The 21,130-nt window shown below is 36.3% G+C and overlaps 3 non-coding genes and 1 pseudogene across 3 annotated transcripts; all 4 read left to right on the top strand.

Moving 5' to 3' along the window:
- The first annotated feature begins 2,909 nt into the window (after positions 1 to 2,909).
- Positions 2,910 to 2,982, top strand: Trnaa-agc (transfer RNA alanine (anticodon AGC)). Its single transcript has one exon. It is a non-coding gene; the product is annotated as a tRNA-Ala (tRNA).
- A 1,938-nt stretch (positions 2,983 to 4,920) lies between these two features.
- Trnaa-agc (transfer RNA alanine (anticodon AGC)) lies at positions 4,921 to 4,993 on the top strand. Its single transcript has one exon. It is a non-coding gene; the product is annotated as a tRNA-Ala (tRNA).
- A 515-nt stretch (positions 4,994 to 5,508) lies between these two features.
- On the top strand, positions 5,509 to 20,681 carry LOC125651115 (uncharacterized; annotated as a pseudogene).
- On the top strand, positions 13,690 to 13,762 carry Trnaa-agc (transfer RNA alanine (anticodon AGC)). The gene has a single exon. It is a non-coding gene; the product is annotated as a tRNA-Ala (tRNA).
- Positions 20,682 to 21,130: the final 449 nt, after the last annotated feature.

A 21,130-nucleotide genomic window follows, 5' to 3' on the forward strand; every position in this document is an offset into this window, starting at 1 on the left:
CTCCTGTGGTTCATTCAAGGAAGCAAAAATTGATCTATACAATAAAGCTCTTAAGGCCTCATTCAAACTTTATAAAGACATCAAATCTATCGATCCACCAATTAAAACATTTTTGCATCTTTTTGACCATATGGTAAAACCCATCGCCTTGTATGGCTGCGAGATATGGGGAACACTTTCAGCACGGATGCTGGAAAAAGACAGAAATTTATATGATATCTTTAAAAATTGGGAGGTAGAAAACCTGAATATTAAGTTTTGTAAACATCTACTGGGTGCCGGTAAAAGTACTAATATTGCAATAATCTCTGAATTGGGTAGATATCCTATGTTCTGCTCTATAATTCAAAGTATTTTACTATATTGGCATAGACTTGAGAATTGCCCAGAATCATCCCGGTTATACAGTGCTTATACAGAGAATATCAATCTGAATTCATATAATATAAATTGTTGGTACAAAAACATTAGTTATTTTAAGGAAAAAATGGGCATTTTGGTATATACCCAATTGTAAAAATCTCAAATTCTCATTTTTCAAAAAACAAATGAAGAATCAGGTACGGAAACAATTTTTACTTTACTGGTCAAAACGACGTGAAGAGGGTCAGAAATCAGGAAAACTCACAACATATTTTTCGTATAAAGAAAACTTTACTATGGAAAGTTATATATTTTTAGAATCCCTAGAATTAAGAAAAACTCTATGTAGATTTCGAATTTGTGCACATAACCTTCGAATTGAAAGAGGAAGATATGAATTTACAAAAACCAATTCTGGCCAGAAGATTTCTTTAGAAAGAAACAAAAGAATTGTGTAGAAGATGAATTTCATTTCCTTACTGATTGTCCATTCTATGTTGAAGAGAGAAATATGTTTTTTAATGGTATATACAAGCTCAACAAAATTTTTATCTATCTAACAAATAAGGACAAATTTACTTGGTTGATGATTAATGAAGACAAACCAGTAATTGTCAAATTGAGTGAATATTTAGTGCAAACTTTCAGAAAAAGAAGTGATGCTTTAAAACTGCAAAAATCATTATAGTTTATTATTCATATGTTGGTATAATACTGATACTGTCCATTTACTTGTGTATACACATGATTAGCAATTCATATATGTATGTTTCCCCAACATGCTGCATCCACATGCAGTTTGCAGTCTATGTAACCTGAAGTTAATGTTGTAAACTTTCTTTCTTTTTTGAATTTCCTTCTTTATAAACAGTCTTACTGTTATGCCCTCTGGACCCAAAATTGGAATAAACTTATCTTATCTTGTACATTGCCTCGGTTGCCAGGGGAGGAGTGAAAAAGTTGAAAATGGAGAAAGTATACATGATAGAGAAGATGCAGATTAGAAAGCTATGTGGGTAGTGTGTTTACATATTTTTCTAGCTTAAATCTCTAAAATAAAAAAAATTAAAAAAAATTGAATAATTTGCGGTTTCTGAGGAATGGTTTAATTAATGTACACTTTAATTTGTGAATAAACAGTAGGAAAGGTCTACATAGCGTCATCTATACTCGTGTGTTTTTACTTGTTAATCGATTAGTTTCAACATTCATCATATTCAGTTTTAAACTGACTGGTTCACGTTTTTTGACAAAAATATTTTTCATTTTTTATGTTAAGCATTGAAAATTATAACTCATTTAATGTTGGCAGCCAAAATTTTGACCTTCTGAATGCACCTTAACTCTGTGTTATATAAACAAAGACTCGATTCTTTTTCTTTTTTTTTTTTTGCTTACAGACAAACCAGTGAAATGTAAATTTTGTAATTTAACTTTTAGATGATATATTTTACCTAAAGAATACTTGAAATGTGGTAGATATAATAGACTTAGATCGAGATCCATTTCTTTTGAAAACTTCGTAAACAATACATAATACACTTTCTAAAAATGAGCTTCTGTGATAATGTATAACCTTAATTTTTTGGTGAAACCTTTTAAACACATTAGGCAGTAGATTTTGATCATTAAAAGTGAAAAACAAAATTTGGGTGAAAATCATGAATCAGTTCCTTTAAAGGGGGATGGTGAAAACTATGTGAATTTAGTTTTTTGTCAGACATTGAACTTTTGATCTTGCCCCTAATACCTTTTCTACTGTTTATTCACAAATGAAAGAGTACATTAAATCTATTAAATGTTCATTAAAATGTAATATTATTATGTAGTTTTTAATAGTCGCTTGTCTTTTTCCACTAAAGTGTAATCGATGTCAGAGGACAAAAACTAACGGGATATTTTATACCCCTCCCCCTATCTTCATGTGCATGTATTTGAATTTATATCCGACATCGATCTTTTGATCTCGCCCCTAAAGTAACTCTTCTTTCTATAAAATTATTCTGCATACCATATGTAAATAACAATTTCATGTATTTGGATATTTGTGTACGTGCTGCGGTCTATTGATTCTTTACTACCCCCAAACAATTACCAGCGTCCAAAATGAAATTAAAGGTTTCCGTAATTGATCATTATATTGCTAATTACACTCCACCACGTTTGAATTCCAAAATGAAGTGTTCAGACGATTTAGTTTTTCAAAAATTTGTTTCAAACGACAGGTTTAAGTACATTTTCATTTACATTATATAATAGGTTTACCTGTTAAAATATGCATATAAAAACTGAGCACGTGCAAAGCTTCTCTGCTGAGGTGCAGACAATGAGGAGTAATGATTAAGAAAATTAAAAAAAAATCAGGAAGGATTGTCAAAAGGAGCGACCTTTTCCGTTCAACATGCGGTCTAGACACTAATTTATTTTAATAATAAGTGATATTGCCACTAATTACACGGAAGAGAGAAGCACAACTTACCTGGAGAATATTTAATATTATTACTTATCAAAATTATTATTTGTTATCATTTAACTATTATATAATAGGGGAATTAGCTCAAGTGGTAGAGCGCTCGCTTAGCATGTGAGAGGTACCGGGATCGATACCCGGATTCTCCAGGGTTTTATTTTTACATAAATAAATAATTAAAATAATTTACCGTAGGCTATAGCATTTTATCTATGTCACGATTAGCTGCAGAATTGTAGCTCTCTTAAAAAATATTGGAAACTACAGATCCACCCTTCTAAAAAACTTTCAATTTACATAAAAATGCGCCAAAAAAATGCGCACAATTGAGGCCGTATGTCGTTGTAATCTTGCATCGCCGTCTCATAGATTTAATATAAAAAATTCTCAACATATTTTCCTACTACACTTGTGTCCAAACATACCTTCAAATATTCATTAAAGCCCTATGCAAGCTGAAACGTCATAGATTCGAATGATTCCGCAGTTGACGTAGCCATGCTAGGCATCTGGAGTCAATTTGAACCCTGTTGCTATTGGTATATATTCATAGTATTCAATACGATTGATGTATTCGATCTTCATTTATTATAAACACAAATCATTAATAGAAATTGAAAAATATATTTTTTCTAAAGGTAACATAAGCTCTTAAGTATTGAAAATGCTACAAAAGCCTAGTCTGGTCTCTTACAATCCACTTCAATAGTGAAGTGTAAAATCAGAATTGAACGCTGTGAATTTAGTTCAATATTCAAACTTATTTGAATAATTATTATTTCACCGAACTGGGATGATTTCATTCAAAACATTTGTGAGGATATTAGTTCACACAGACAATAGAGTATGAGTACGGAAATGAATCTTGGTTCCAATTGACTGGCTACCTAATATCACTACGTCAACAATTAACAAAATCCTTTTGAAGCTGAGTTTTCTGGTCGTATTGTGCTTTAATGAATATTTGAGAATATGTTAAGAATTTTTTGATATTAGATTTATAAGACGGCGATGCAAGAATACAGCGATATAAGGTTTTTTTTAAAAAGGGGGTGGATCTTTAGCTCTCTGATCTGTCCCAATATTTTTTCAGAGAGCTACACTTCTGCAGCTAATCGTGATACATTGTGAATCTTTATACTCATGCAGTGCAACATTGCAAGTCAATACAGACATACAATGTACATGTAAATTGCCTTTGAAATATGAATCAGCATACCATCGTATTGTGCAATATTCAATCCGCTGTACAACAAAACGGCCCTCTATCCATGGTATCTAGTATCAAAGACTATCACATTCAATCCCATGTCTCGTAAGTTTACGCAAAGAACCAGTTAGTGACACTATAGACTTGGGCTTGAAAACGGACATGCTTTATTTTCGAAATAGCATTCAGAGTCCCATATTGTATCCAAAACACTAGCTTCTGAAACATCTCAGCACTCTCTCTTAGTGTTTCACAACCAGAGTAACCCAGGGAAGATTACCGTAAAGTATAAATGCTGAAATACTGATAAATTGCTATCAGAATTCATCCAACTTGGATAATCAAATAAATTTTCAAACCTGCTCATCAATAAGTCCTAAACACTCAATTCCGCGTAACAGGAACTCTCGTTCAAAAGCACATTGTAGCTGCAGAACTGCACATTGTAGCTCTCTAAAAAAAAGTATTAGAACAGATCAGAGAGCTCCAGATCCACCCCTTATAACAACCTTCGATTTACGGCGCACAAGAAATGCGCAAGGTTGAGGCCTTATATCGCTGTATTCTTGCATTGCCGCCTCATAAATCTAATATAAAAACCTTCTAACATACATGCATTTTATTACCATACTTGTGTCCAAACATACCATCAAATATTCATTAAAACCCCATACAACCCGAACATTCACAGCTTGTTGACGAACTCATGTTAGGTAGCCACTTTTTAAAGAAATGCGGTTTTTCTTGAAGGAAAGAAAGGTCCAGGAAATACTTAGTTTTGATAAATGCCTAATCATACAGAAAAAGGATGTGAAATTGACTATTAATGCATTATTAACCATTGCAACTACAAAGTGTTTCTACTCTCCGTTCAGTAGGGGAATTAGCTCAAGTGGTAGAGCGCTCGCTTAGCATGTGAGAGGTACCGGGATCGATACCCGGATTCTCCAATATAATTTTTAAATCTTCTATATGCTATGGAGTAATTAATCCAATAAAGGTATCCAATCCATTCAAGCATTTATTTTCACAAAATAGTATAAAGAACAAGTGAAGATAACGAACACTGTTCAGTTTCACAAAGAATACACAATTAAGAGCAGGAAAAACACAGACCTCTGGACACACTAGCGGTGGGATCAGATACCAAGGATGTTTACGTGTACAACAGGCAATGTTGCTATATGTAATAATTTCATTACATGGTACATATAATTATTTGTTCTGTTTTGTCAAACTCGTTTCGATTCAGGCTTTAGAATGTATCTTAAAAGTAATCTAACCAAAGTAGATTGTGCAAAAATATAGGAAGTTTGAGATATGTGCGCAGTCTTCGAAATTAAGCGGTAGCCCGATGGCCGGGGCTAGTAAAATCGGGATCGGGGTACCTAATATTAAGGTCGCGCATGCCCGGTGGGCCAGTAACGCGTGAATAACAAGTTGTTTAGGAACACTCCAAATAGGAATGATTCCCTTTTTAAAATACAAAGAGGGTGTGATTCCGGGCAAGAAAGCTGTCAAACGACCGTCTTTATCACAAGAGGGGAAGGTCGGTACTAAGAAAAGGTATGAGGCTGAAAAACGACAAAGGAAATTCCAAAGTACATGGCAAGAAAATCGGCCATGGCTGGATTTTGTGGATGGACTTATGTTTTGCACTTGGTGCAAAATAGAAAACGTTCCGAACTGCAAATTTGTTACCCGATCCGATCATTTTCGTGTAGATTCGGTAAGGGAACATGAAAACAGTAGGTGGCACAAACACTACGCTCCGAAATATAAAGCACAAACTGCAGCAACAGACTCTGAGGACTTAACGCTACAGAATGACAGTGAGACAGTTAGGTGTTTGAAGCAATTGTACAAGGCAGATTATAATCGCCTTTTTATCAAGTTCAGAAATGCGCATGCTATAGCTAAGCACCATAAAAGTCTTCAGAGATTACAAGTTTTTGTGCATGCTTGATAAAGCGAAATGACTGGATGTTGGTAACAATTATCTTAACGACAAAGCTGCCGCAATGTTTATTGGTAGTATAGCATCTGTCACAAGAAATCTGGGGTGTGAGAAGCTGCGTGAAGCTAATTTCTTCAGTCTGACCTGTGATGGTGCCACCGATTTTACCGGTGAAGAATTGGAGAATGTATATGTGCTGGTATGTAGCAAGGGGAAGGTGGAAGATCTTTTCTTTTCCATTGGAAGTCCATATTCAACTACGGCGAGGGACATACATGCTCATATTCAGAAAACGTTCACGGATTTCGATCTATCTGATGAATTTCGAGGAAAGTTGATTGGATTTTGTTCTGATGGTGCTTCAAACATACAAGGTTAGTTTAAAGATTTTCTACTTTGTAATGCATATTTACATGATTAATTTTATGTACAGAACCTTGTTAAAAAGAGTTCAAATACTCGAAAACAATCCATTCTAATATATAATACATGTTACAAGTCTGGACTGTCCACCCTCTTGAAAGAAAGTAGGCCGTACCTAGTTGTTACACATCATTTGTCACATCGGTTAGAGTTGACCTTTAGGGACGCCATCAAGATTTCTAGTCCAAAACTCTACGAAAAGACTATGACATTAATTGGTCTGTATTACTTGTACAGAAGAAGCCCAACTCAGAAGAAAGCTTCCACTCCCTAGAACAGACTATAATACTACCAACACGAGTTGGGGGGGGGGGGGGGGGGGGGGGGGGGGACCAGGTGGCTGCCCCACTCACAGAGAACCATTAATGCATTTGTGAAAGGTTGTGAACATATCAAAGTATTTTAAATTTTCTTAAGGCTAAGCAACCTTAAATTACTTATCCCCCCAAAAAACTTGCCTGCACTATCAAATATACATGTCATCGTTCATAAGAAAAAATAATTTTATATACATTTTAATTTAGGTTACTGCGCTATACGTCAACAACTAGAAAATGCGTCTCACAAAAATGCGAAAACTGATGATTGATGGCCACGTGATTGCATTTATTCTAACACTGAAGGTATTAATTTTGCTTTTAGAAAATGCATCAATATCATTATCTAGATATTGATAAGGTGATATAAACAGTACTTTAACATATAAATCTCCCATTTTTCTTTTTAAAACAGGAACTGATTGGTCACTTGACGAAGCTGTCACTTTATCTGCAGAAGCCAGGAATTTCCCTTGCAGAAACTTTTACAAGAGTTGCTGCCACATCTACCGAATCTTTCACTCATATGGAGACGTCGCCATTGTCGGTGATCTCATTTGTTTGCCTCAAACTGAACATTGATTGTATATTGTTTAACGGCCCACTTGAGAATCTTTCACTAATATGGAGACGTCACCATTGTCGGTGAAGGGCTGCAAAATTTACGCCTATGCTCGGCGCTTATGGCCTTTGAACAGGGATGTATCTTCATCGTGCCACACCGGCTGTGACACGGGACCTCGGTTTTTGCGGTCTCATCCGAAGGACCGCCCCATTTAATCGACCCCTACGACAAGCAAGAGGTACTGAGGACGTATTCTAACCCGGATCCCCACGGGAATCAAAGATTAGACCAAATGGTCATCATAGAATGATAATTGGAAACAAATAGTATCAATAATAAATCTACTCCGTTTACCTGATCAGATTATAAGGCTCACGGCGGGTGTGACCGGTCGACAAGGGATGCTTACTCCTCCTAAATACTTGATCCCACCTCTGGTGTGTCCAGAGGTCCGTGTTTGCCCAACTATCTATTTTGTATTGCTTATAGGAATTATGAGATTCATCACTGTTCGTTATCTTCACCTTTCATATACATGTATATATATTAAGAATGAGATGATAATTCCTAAACTACATAAAAACCCTTACAATCAAATATACATTGCTGGATCCAGTATTCTACCAAGCCCCTATCTTTGCTCCTCACTAAAATATTAACAGCTGAGGAGAAACTTCAAACGTTCTGTGCGACAACATATGCCAAAGTGGGTTAAATCTAATTTCTGTGGAAACAAGGGGGTATTTATATTCGGTCTTTCCTATCCCTCTTGTTTCTGTCCAAGCCTTCATAAAGTGTGTGGGAAATCAGTCGCGCTTCAGTTTCAATTTATTTCAGCTTTCATTTGATGTGAATCGTTCAAAAACTTACATAAATCATTTCATAAATGATTTTTCTGCAAGAAAATACAATTGAAACCATTCAATTCCACACTAAAGCAAGGATAATGGTCGTCATTTCAAACACTACATCATTTCGCTTTCTCTGATTTAATTGTCTAGCATTATTGCATTGGCAGCGCTGATGAATTATATTTTAGAAACTACAAATAATCCCCAAACTTCTCAGCTGAAAACTGCTACAAAGTTGTCGGTATTGAATCCAAAATCACAATCGTTTATTATAATTAGGAATCGTCTTAATTGCAAAGATTTCTTCCTGACGTTTATGATATACTAGTATATTTCTAATGATGTTGTCTTTTCACTGATGTAATTGAATTTAATGTGATTTTTCTGTTTTCTAACAAAACGAACGACTGAGACTAATTTACACGAACATTTCTGTGTTGAAGTGTTTGAGCAAGTGGTAGGGGATCTGACCGAATGTTATATATAATTCAAACCAGAATTCATTGCGTCACCTGATAGGCTATATAATTCTTAAAAATTATCTGTATAAAGAAAAATATGGGTCAGTTTGTAACCCCTCCTCACGGACATCTGCACTCACCATAGTAAATTGCCGCAAGGGTTGGCTTGTACTCTGCGTTAAAAGCACGATTGTATCCCGCTTAGAAATGGTTGTATCCTTTTGATGAATGGCCATAGTGGAATTGATTGTGAGGAATGGTCGTGTAAAATGTTGAAAAAGGAGTACGTTTTGATGTTGATTTTGGAAAAGTTGTTTGATATCAAAACTGAAAATTCTATGGAAAGCATTTGATTTACACTACTTCTGGTATATTTTAGTCTGTCGCCTCACTATACGTCAGAAGTTTCTTTCTTCCCAGCAGTCAATATCTTTCTGAGGAGTAGATATAGGGGCTTTGTAGAACATTTACTGGATACTCTAAGTTATATTTAAAGGTTTCGAAATCCAGTAAAGCATTTGGAATCTGCCTCAAAGTTTTAAAAATAAAAGTGTTTATTTCGTTACTGCCTTGACATGGACAACCGACACAAACTTGACCAGAAAAACCTTTAAAAAGGAGTAAAATTTGTTTCTAAATACCATCCAGTCAAATTCCATTTGGCGTGCTGTCATGGCCATTTAATGATACATTGGAGACAGTACAAATATAACAATGTGTGCGCCGATGATGATATTACATGTAATATGGCAGCATAAGATAAATAAATATAGCTATTAAGCAATAGATATTCCATCTTAATCCAAGGGAGCCTGGAAAAAACAGTACCCACGGAGACAGCATTCTATGCAAAATTATGCCAAATGGGTCATTGGACAGAATCGCATGACTCACCTGCCACAAAAAAGAAAAAGAAAATTGAGGCGGCAATTTTGCTGCCCAAAATAACAATCCAAGACGCATCAATTGTACCGAAATTTGGTACCAATTTTACCACTCAACTATCAAAATTGCAGAAAGGCGAAAATCGCACCCTATGAAACAGCACATTAAAAGATTGATTGTATCTTGTTTACGTCCCTTTTGAGATTTTTTCACTCATATGGAGACCAATACCGGTGAAGGGCTTCAAATTTAGACCTATGCTCGTCGTTTACGGCCATTGAGCAGTGAGGGTTCTTTAACGTGCCACACCAACTGTCGCAAGGGACCTCAGTTTTTAAGGTCATCTCCGAGGACTCGTGACATTCATACCCGATGCCGAGCGTGTCACTACCTGTTTTAACGGATTAGATTTGTTGTGGCCGGGATTCGAACTCCGACCTTCCGCAATTCAACCAATTGCCTTTGATTTTCTCAGCTCCCCTCTTTATGAACGCCAAATATCTTAACAATGGGATTGCTTTTGTTGGATGTCTGACGAAATAAACTGATGCAAAAATTGCAAACGCATCTAGCTATTGGAACAGATTTGAGATTTTCTGCTTAGGTTTGACCTTAAACACATGTTGAAGTTGGGTCATGAAAAAAGAGGGTACCGAAATTACAAAACTGATTATTGCAAATTTTGTTTTTAATATTTTGAGGCAAACGTACTGCTAGTAGTGAAACTGTACTGATAAATGGATTAGGCAAATCATTCGGAGGTTCAAAATGAACCGTATCTTGATTATTTAGAGCTGGACCATTTCCACGGGTTGCTCGGGAATTACATTTAAAGGTGTTGCAGTAGCTGCCCTCTGCATTTGAGCCACAATCGGTTGTTCAGGTTGCACGAATTCTAAAGATGCAGATGTCGAGTGCTCCAAGATAGCGTTTCTGGCTCCATACGAGGTTGAGTGGCTGCGGTTACTCGCTGATTTTACGGCCTGGGTGGAGAATTTGCTATCCGTCTCCCGGCATATGGACTCTTTGACTTCGATGCCCTGGATGCGCGAAGCATGCTTGAATTTCACTGATAATCAATCGATTTAACATTAATTAAAAATATGAATTTAGAGTCTGCTCTGTTCGAATGACGAAATGAAAAGGAGAAAACTATGACATGCGCGTAGAAATGAAAATAGGAATTTCGCAATTATTAACATCAAATCTAAATATAGGCGTAACTTGGGTTCGAATATTACCGAGGCAGGGGGTCTGGGGGGCACAGCCCCCAGAAGCTATCGACATTTTAACAACGTAAAAGGTGGTTTTTTTTTTTTACCGAGGCAGCTGCCTCGGTTGCCTCAATGGAAGCTACGCCACTGCTAAATCGTCACCATTTTGTCTGGAATTTAGCTGCAATAATGTTGACCTCTCCGATTGTGTGGGGGGGGGGGGGGGGGGGGGGCTACAAGGCCTTAGGATCTCCACAATGGTGCGAATGCGGGAGTGATCCACTCCTGCAACATTTTCAATCATTCTAAACATTTGCTGACTTTCTTTACGTAAATAAAATGATATTCTATGTTTCGTAGTCAATATATAAATTTACAACCTGCAACTTACGATTTGTGAGGCTCTATTCTACCGTTTTCAGCAATTTCGATATATTCAAATTTCTGGATTCATGTTTGTGCGATCCCGTGGGGATCCGGGTTAGAATAGGTCCTCAGTACCACTTGCTTGTCGTAAGAGGCAACTAAATGGGGCGGTCCTTCGGATGAGACCGCAAAAACCGAGGTCCCGTGTCACAGCAGGTGTGGCACGATGAAGATCCCACCCTGCTTAATTCCCATAAGCGCCGAGCATAGGCCTAAATTTTGCAGCCCTTCACCTGCAGTGGTGACGTTTCCATATGAGTGAAATATTCTCGAGAGGTACGTTAAACAACATTCAATCAATCAATCATATTTGCGCGCCATGTTTGATGTACTGAAGTTTCAACTTTCGATTGTCAAGTTATTTGCATATGCCATATAAGGTAGTATTTACATCAATGGACAAGTACGGAGGAGAAAGCTATTTCGTCGGTATTAAAGAGTGTAAATTCTTTCTGCAACCATATGATTTTTCTTTCTTTGTCGGAGTGGCTCGAGTAACTAGATCTACATTTTCGCGCAGATTGTCAATGTTTACATGCCAAGAAATCCCGTCCGATCTGAATTCGTTGGCTTCAATAGGACCATATTACATGCTGATTAATAGTAGCCGTCGCTTATCTCTTAATTGCGGTCACTGATTTATAACGGTTTTTCTATACCGGAGATTTTGCTAAGAATTTCTTGGCATGGTAAACGAGTACGGTATAGCCGAGTTTGGAACGGGAAATTTGAAAGGGTGGGGTGGGGGGGGGGTAGTAAAAATAATTTAAAAAATATGAACTAATGTATCAATACACATTCTGCAGACAGAAAGGTATATTCAATATTCTACAAAATATGTCGGCATCGGGATCGATCGTCTAATGTGTAAAGGTATCACACCGGTAATTGTCCAATCAAAATGAACTTAGTCAATGGTAGTTCCATATATTTAAAAGAATGATTTTTTCCCCCTGCGCGATTCTTCTCATTTCCTCTTCTTCTTTTCTCTTAATTTTTGTACCCCTGATTAGGAAATTTTGTGTAATTTTCGGAAATAATCAGTTGTATACAAAGGAACTATTTGATGTTGGTAGCTGAGGCTACTTCCTGAGGTGCACCCAGGCTGTTTACACACATGTGAAAAGTGTAGTCTTGTTTGCGGGTACAAACTTTCGAAAATTCTGCGTAGGATGTTGTTTTTGCGGTGTCGGCAGACGAGAGGGTAACAATGAGCATTTCCAACGGCGTTATTCGGCATTAACGCGTTATTGGCATCAATTTAAACATGTGATAAATTACAACGTTCTCTAACGATTCATTCAAAATATGTGATTTTTGCCATTAATGTGCAAAAATAATTTTCAAAACTGACAAAATAAGCCGGTATGGGGTTATTTGAGTGTTTTAGTTGAATACACAAAAATCATGACCGCATGCCAAGAAATCCCGTCCGGTCTGCATTCGTTGGCTTCAATAGGGCCATATTACATGCTGATTAATAATAGTAGCCGTCGCTTATCTCTTAATTGCAGTCACTGATTTATAACGGTTTTTCTATACCGGAGATTTTGCTAAGAATTTCTTGGCATGGATTTTTCAGTAGATCTACCTACGAGATCTCGCGATAACAAGCATGGCGGAGCAGACGTACATGATGTTTATATTAGACATGCCCAAGCACAAAGTTGGTACTCGTTTTGGCGTAAACAACATTTGGGACTAATACACGGAGCTTATTATCGGTAATTCACAAAATTATTTTGCACCATTACGGAGATCCTATGGAATTGTAGCCCTATCCCGAAAACGTCAGAATAAAAAAAAAATTGGATTATTATTGCAGCTATCTGGAATTATATGCTATGAGACATTGATATATTAGAATATTGAAACCAAATAATCCTACGTTTACAGGAACGTGCCAGTTTTCTTGGGAAAAGGAGTATATGCTCTTACATGTATGTTGTAATTTCAATAGACAGATAGCACGATTTTATCAGCAATCGTATGCTATTATAGATTGAAAATCTGAGAAAATTAGAAACATATTATCTTGCATACTACATGTATGATACTCATATAAGAAACAATTGATAATGTATTACATCCAATGTACGTGCTAGTGCGTGCATGTGAAAACTCGTCTTCAAACAACTTTACCAGTATCCATAGAAACGCTTGAAAATAAAATGAGGGGTTTCCTTGATTGATCATTATCTTTAAACAATTACACATTTCCCCCACAACCATTTGAATATCAAAATGAAATGTTCAGACGATTTAGGTTTTTATTCGACAGCTTGAATTCCATTAACATTTGTATTGTGCAATAGGTTTACCTGTTGAAATATGCATATAAAAACTAAGCACGTGCAAAGCTTCTCTGCTGAGGTGCAGACAATGAGGAGAAATGATTCAGAAAATCATAAACAAAATCGAAAAGGATGATTAAAAGAAGTGAGCTTTTCCTTTCAACATACACGGAAAATGACTTACCTGGAGAATGTGTTGGTAACCATTATTACTTATCAAAATGATTATTTGCTATGATAACATTTCCAAACAGGGGAATTAGCTCAAGTGGTAGAGCGCTCGCTTAGCATGTGAGAGGTACCGGGATCGATACCCGGATTCTCCAAGGGATTTCTTTTACACTAATATACAATTATATATATGCTAGGTATAAACTGATATTTCATTGAGAAAGAACTTTTTAAATGCATGTTTGAATTGTTGCGCACATGAATTGAATGAACGATATCTTTAATTCAGTTAAATGAATTTAAGAACAATTTTTTAATAATTGCCTGCTAATGTTATATTTATTGATATAATATACAGTAAATAAAACTTAATTACTATGAAGTCACTTGGAACTCCAAATTAAATGTTTCTTATGTAACATAAATGATCTCTCTCCGTATTGAAAATTAGATAATGATTACTAGTATGCGAATGCAGTTGTAACCCGTCAAGCCGAATAGTTGACCAAAGACAAAAGAATGGTTGTTCATAATATCAAATTCAGTTTTGCGAATCGTAAGGACAAAATCATGAATACAGGTCGTTTTTTCTTGTCAAACGCAATAATCGAAAACATAATGTACTTTATGAATGACAAACAGAAAAACCGCTATATTGTAAACAGTAGCCTGATTTCTTGGACGTTGTCAAGTAGTGTACAACCTAATTTCGGTAGAATGTGTTAACTTTAAAGTTATAAGGCGCGAACTTCCCAGAAAAGTCCCGCACCATTCGATATCAGACATATTGGACAGTTTTTGACTTATTACTTACTTTCAATATCAGTATCACCACAAAGCATGTTCAACCAAAATAAAAACTTTTCTGTGTTTATGCATGTATTTGTGCATATCAGTAACTGTACTTTTATAATCACGAGAAAAATTACGAACATTGAAAATATCAGATGAATATCGTAATTAAATTTGTTTATCGATCTGTCAGGTCGTTCGTCTCGGGAAGGGGGGGGGGGTGTCCTTCGTTGAATAAGATGTATAACTCGTTTACCTGATCGGGATATGGGGCTCACGGCGGGTGTGACCGGTCGACAGGGGATGCTTACTCCTCCTAGACACCTGATCCCACCTCTGGTGTGTCCAGGGGTCCGTGTTTGCCCAACTATCTATTTTGTATTGCTTGTAGGAGTTATGAGATTGATCACTGTTCGTTGTCTTCACCTTGCATGTATATAAGTAATATAATTATAAACCTTCATAAAATGATAAATATGTGCCTAGTCAAAACTATTATAAGTATAACTAACATTGAACACCTACACGAGTTGTGTTTATTATGACCTGACCTTTTTGGTTGTAATTCATCATCAATTGGCAATATTGAAGATGGCCGCTAACTATAAAAGTCGGAGCTTTCTGTATATTTACAATCTATTACTGATTTCTTTGTGTAGTTTGAGTTCGATTGTTGTGTTTGTAAATAAAGTGCAGGGTGCGCAAAGTTTTTGATATTGAAATTTGTTTGGAAAATTATCAATTTTCTCCTGAAATTCTGTACATTTTCTACTGTAATTCTCTTTTAATACTAAACGTGTACATTTGGTGGTATATAAGGAGAGCTAAAACCATATTCTACTGAATGATAGCCACATTATAAGTTGCTATGCATAGTGGGCACCAAAAAAAAAAAAAAGAAAAAAAAAGCATACTTAGTCGAGATTTCCTGTGTCAATTGCATGACGGCAGCCACCTTGGATTCAAAATGGCCGCCAATGTCGAAATCGAAGTGGCTAACGTTCTTTTTGCTAAAAGTGATATCTATAGAGTATTTGTGCAAAGTTATTATTCTGTCATAATCTGACTTTGATGTATAACCCCTAGTCACATCTTTCAGACCCCCCCCCCTTCAAAAAAAGCAAAAAAAAAAAAAAAAAAAAAAAAAAACCAAAAAAAATACCCCATGCCACCTAACGAAATACAAATTTATTAAACCATGGAATTAATATTTCACACAGGAAAAGGTTCTGGTACGAACGCAAGCCCTTGTTGGGATTTGCTATGAAAAAATATCTATGTATTTTTTAAAAATTGCAAAATATATTTGTAAGCATATGCTTACAGTGTTTTAATGTACATGTAGCTACGCCACTGTTATATTTGCTAAGTGCATCATTAGAAAGTTATTGACTTTGGTACTGTTTAGATTGTCACCACTTCATTCATGATTAGAAACTGGTCGAAAAGGAATAGTGGAATAATTTATCAGGCAGAGAAACCGAAGATTATTTCCATGTTGTCTCTTTAACTTAATCGGATATGTAGCAAGAGGTAGAAGAGGGGGAAGGGGGCTACCAAAATGTACGATCTTCTCCTATGCGGACTCCAAATATGGCTTGGAATTATGATTCAGATTGTTTCAATTGGGAAAATACCAATGTAATGAAAGATTTGTTATATAAGAAATAATTATCGTATCTGAATGGGTGTAAATTAAATACACACGTATCTGCTAAAATATTGAACAATACCTGCAAGATTATTTCAAATTGTTTCAATTGCGAAATGTTGATAGATTTGTTATATAAGAAATAATTATCATATCTTGATGGGTGTAAATTAAATACACATGTATCTAAAACATTGAACAATATCTGCAAGATAATTTCATAAGAATTGCTTCAATCTCTGAATGGACTGATTCCTTCTTGATTTATGCTGCCATCTACTTAAAAAGGTTTCCGTAGCATGTACAAGGCATTTTGAAGTATATCAGTTCAATACGATTGGGGGCATCACGCGCTTCTACTCTGGGGTGGAGGGATTATGATGTTCAGTTTCGGCTTAGGCGTTAAAAACCGTTTTGGTCAGTTGGGAAAATATTGATGCGGAATTGTGGTTGATTTATATGGGTCAGTCCGCTGTAGTTGAACAGAAGCATACTTCTAGTCTTCATCAGCACAAGCGTTGTTGTGATTTCAATTTGAAGGGTTCTTGTCTTAAAAAAGACTGTAGATTTTCTCATGATTGTCTTAAATGTGACAAAAATCACCCATCCATCAATTGTTGCAGCAATCAAACCAGCCATAATATGCCCAAAGGACTTGCTCACAATGCCAGTCGTAATCCCAATGCGACCCAAACACGTTTTCCAAGGTCATTTCGGCAATACTTGCCTATGTCTGTGGGAGTTAGGTTATACACCAATCAATGTTAAAGTGTTAAATATTTTGTTGCAAGATTATCCAGACAAAACTGTAGCAGATCAACTTTCACATGGATTTACATTTGGTTTTTCTTTGAACTATATGGGTCCTCGCGATCCAGTATCTTGTAAAAATATGGTTTCAGCATTAGAGCATTAAGATCAATTGCTAGCTAAAATCAACAATGAAATGGATTTAGGTCGCATAATTGGCCCATTTGATGCCCCACCATTTCAAAACTTCCATTGTAGCCCAGTAGGTGTTTTGCCTAAGAAACAAGGTGGTTGGAGGCTAATCACCAATTTATCTGCCCCACGGGGAAAGAGTATTAATGAATTCATTAACCCTGAAATATGTGCTGTCAGTTATTCATCTTTTGATCAAGCTGTCAACATGATTCAAAAACTGGGTCCAAAGGCTCAAATAGGGAATATGGATATTTCAAACGCATTCAGGTTATTGCCAATTAGGCCTGAGGATTTTAGTTTTCTTGGAATTAAATTTCTGGATAAATACTATGTGGACAAATGTTTGCCAGTGGGTTGCGCTATATCATGTGCTTTATTTGAGAAATTTTCCAGTTTTGTACATTGGGTATTAGAATCTCGCACCAACTTGAAAAATTTGTTCATTATTTAGATGATTTCTTATTTGCTGGAGCCCATGGTACAAACAATTGTACAATTCTAATGGATACCTTTCAACAAATTAGCAGCTATTTAGGTGTTCCGTTGTCAGACGAAAAAACAGAGGGTCCAACTACACATATAGTGTTCGTGGGTTTAGGTATAGACTCGGTTAATCAGTCAATCTTTATACCAATTGACAAAGTGGAAGCTTTGCAGAAGGAAATACGCGAAATTCAAGGCAAATCCAAAATCACATTAAAGCAGCTTCAGTCATTAGCAGGCTCACTATCATTCATAACAAAGGCGTTACCAGCAGGTAGGGCATTTACATGTCGCTTGTATGGGTTAATGTCCGGTATCTCTAGATTACATCACTATAAACGGCTTTCCAAAGAAATACGCAGTGACCTCCAGATGTGGTTAAAATTTCTTGATGAATTTAATGGTATTACAAAATTTCCGGATGTAGAATGGGAATCTGACGAAAATTTACAATTTTATTCAGACAGCTCAGGAACAGTAGGATGCGGTGTAGTTTTCGGTACTTCTTGGGCATGTCTCAGTTGGCCACAGGAGTGGAATGTAGATATTAGAAGGGATATAACATTTTTAGAGTTTGTCCCTATTGTGTTAGGATTTCACTTGTGGTCAAACATTACAAAATAGGAAATTGATTTTACATGTTGACAACTTGGCATTAGTTCAAATCTTAAATAAAAAAAACAAACATCCAAGAATAAACGGGTAATGATTTTGATGAGAGATTTAGTATTGTTGTCTTTAAAGTCCAATATCCAGTTTCAAGCAGTTCATGTACCAGGTTGTAAAAATGAGATAGCAGATGCAATTTCTCGTTTTCAGTGGACGAGACTCAGGCAGTTAGCACCTTGGGCAGATTGCCATCCCTTTCAAGTACCTACTCACTTTTGGAACCTTTTAAAGGGCATGTAAATCACTTAATTGAGTCTAGTCTCTCCAGCAACACAAAAGTTACTTATGACAAAGCCATTGATGCTTTTAATGACTTTAGATTACAGTTTAATTTGCCACTGTCTTGGACTCCTGCAATAGATAACGTAGTAAAATTTCTAGCTTTTCTATCGTCAAAAAATCTGGCACATTTAACAGCTAAAGTGTACTTGTCCGCCCTTAGTCATAACCTACAAGTGCATGGCTTAGACAATCCAGATAGGTCTTTCATTATACGAAAGATGTTAGCAGGTTTCAAAAGAATTAAACCTGCAAAAGACATCAGAAGCCCTGCAACTTATCAGATTTTACTAACAATTTTGGACATTTTACCTACAGTAACGCAATCAAAATATGAGAATGTGCTATTCGGTTCTGCATATGCAACTGCATTTTTCGGTCTTTTTAGAATTAGTGAGCTAGCAGCAACATCTAATAACAGTCCCAAACATATACTGCACCTTTCTGACCTACTACTGAATAAAGACGCAATCACATTTAACTTGCGTTTTTCTAAAACGGATCAGTGTGGGAATGGTTTAGTGATTACAATCAGCAAATCGATTGAATCAACAGCATGCTTTGACTTGTTGGAAGAATTTTTGCATTTTAGATTGATGGTCCTTTATTCTGTCATATCAATGGTTCCCCGTTGTCAGCATGTAAGGTGACGATAACGAACAGTGATCAATCTCATAACTCCTATAAGCAATGCAAAACAGACAGTTGGGCAAACACAGACCCCTGTACATACCAGAGGTGGGATCAGGTGCCTAGGAGGAGTAAACATCCCCTGTTGACCGGTCACACCCGCCGTGAGCCCTATATCCTGATCAGGTAAACGGAGTTATCCGCAGTCAAAATCAGTGTGCCAAGAACGGCTTAACAATCGGTATGAAACATGTCAAACAGCATTTGACCCAATGCGAGGTTGTACTGACGAAGTAGATCAGTTCTCGAATGTATTGCACAAAGCATTAAGATTTCTAGGTATTGAAACCAAAACATTCAAAACACATTCGTTTAGAATAGGGGCTGCTACTCACATGTATTTGTCAGGCATACCTGAACAGAAAATTCAGAGAAGGGGTAGATGGCTCTCCAATGGATATAAAAATTACCTCAGACCTGAGCTGGCTACATTTTAGATGCAAATAATGATATCACAATAGTGAGTCTTGACGCATAAGTTGTCAACCAGTTGAAAAGCATTGAAATAAATCTAAATGTTTTTCAAATTGCATGTACGCATTGTTAAGTGTGTTGTGTATTGTTCATAAATCTTGCAGATTCAATATGGATTGTGGGATCATCACTTATTAAAAGCCCAGAACAATTTACATTGAATTCACCTGAGTTTGGCAAAGACCTTGCTTTACCTGGCATATCAGTGTCGTGGAGGGGAATATCGGGATTGAGTTTTGACAATTTTCAGAAGGTTATTTTTGACATGTACTCCACAAATCCACATCCAAGGTTTCTGGTTATACATGTAGGGGGTAATGACATTGGCAAACATAATAATCCATTATGTAGACAACAAAAGTTCATGAAAAATGTAATCAACAGGTTGAGTTTGGCTATGCCGTTGACTTGCATTGAATGGTCACATATATCACCGAGAGTTTATTGGCGTCATGCCATATCAAATATTGCCGCAGAGAAATCTAGGTATAGGAGTAATAGTTCTATTGCTAGTTTTGTTTTAAAGAAAGGTGGCGCTTCCATTAAACATCAGGATATAAGTGTGGAGCAAAGTAAACTATTTCTTAGTGATGGAGTTCACTTACCTCCCTTGGGCAATCATGTTTTTGTGTCAACTATGCAGGCTGCTCTAAGGCAGTTTAGTCGAGGTAATAGTTTACTTTATCCAATGTGGTGATATATGGATATGAATGGGAACTGTTGTGGCTTCATGACTGATGATTATGCATTTATTTGTTGATTACTAATTGTGAATATATGCTAATTTTTACGCTAATGGTCAAAATTCAGCCGCTGTGTTGGCGGTAGGATTTCATGCGTGAAATCCAATTGGCGCAATTTTGACAGAAAACCATTTTCTGAGGGAAACTGTTGTCTCCAGGTCCCCCAGCTCTCATATGGTTTGTTGAATATTTGTGAATGCTATGCTGCCAAAAGCTTACAGGTGGTAAGATCGGCGCATAGGGTATGAACATGCGAGTGGCATGTTAACGGTGAATGTTGTTTCAAATAAAAAGCCATGACAATGCTTTTGAGTATTTTTTTTTTTTTTTTAGGTCAGAGATGGTTAAAATAAGTAACTACCCATTACGCTGAAATCTGTAGACATCAGCTTTATTCACGTGTATTGATTAATTTTAGTTTTAGGAATTTCGAAATAATCAAATTTATCCCTTTAAGATCAATACAGTTATTGAGCGCCAGTTAGTGTATATCCAACACAGCAACAAACACTCAGTTGTAAACGCAGCACATTTATTTAACCGGAAACGTAAGATGAATAGAAAAGTGACTAAAACATAGAACCATACCGGTTACATAATGCTAACCCGGAATGCAAGTAATTAACATACTGGTGTCACCATTTTTTCCTTTTTCTCTTAAAAAATTACTATTGAATACACATGCAATATCTAGAGAGAATACATCAACAAAATGCAAAAAGGAGTTCCATCAAGCACACGATATAGATCACACAATGACAAATTAATATGGAAAGAATTAACACAAGAGGGGATTA

This window comes from Ostrea edulis, chromosome 5 (assembly GCF_947568905.1).
Source record: "Ostrea edulis chromosome 5, xbOstEdul1.1, whole genome shotgun sequence".
Lineage (NCBI taxonomy): Eukaryota > Metazoa > Mollusca > Bivalvia > Ostreida > Ostreidae > Ostrea > Ostrea edulis.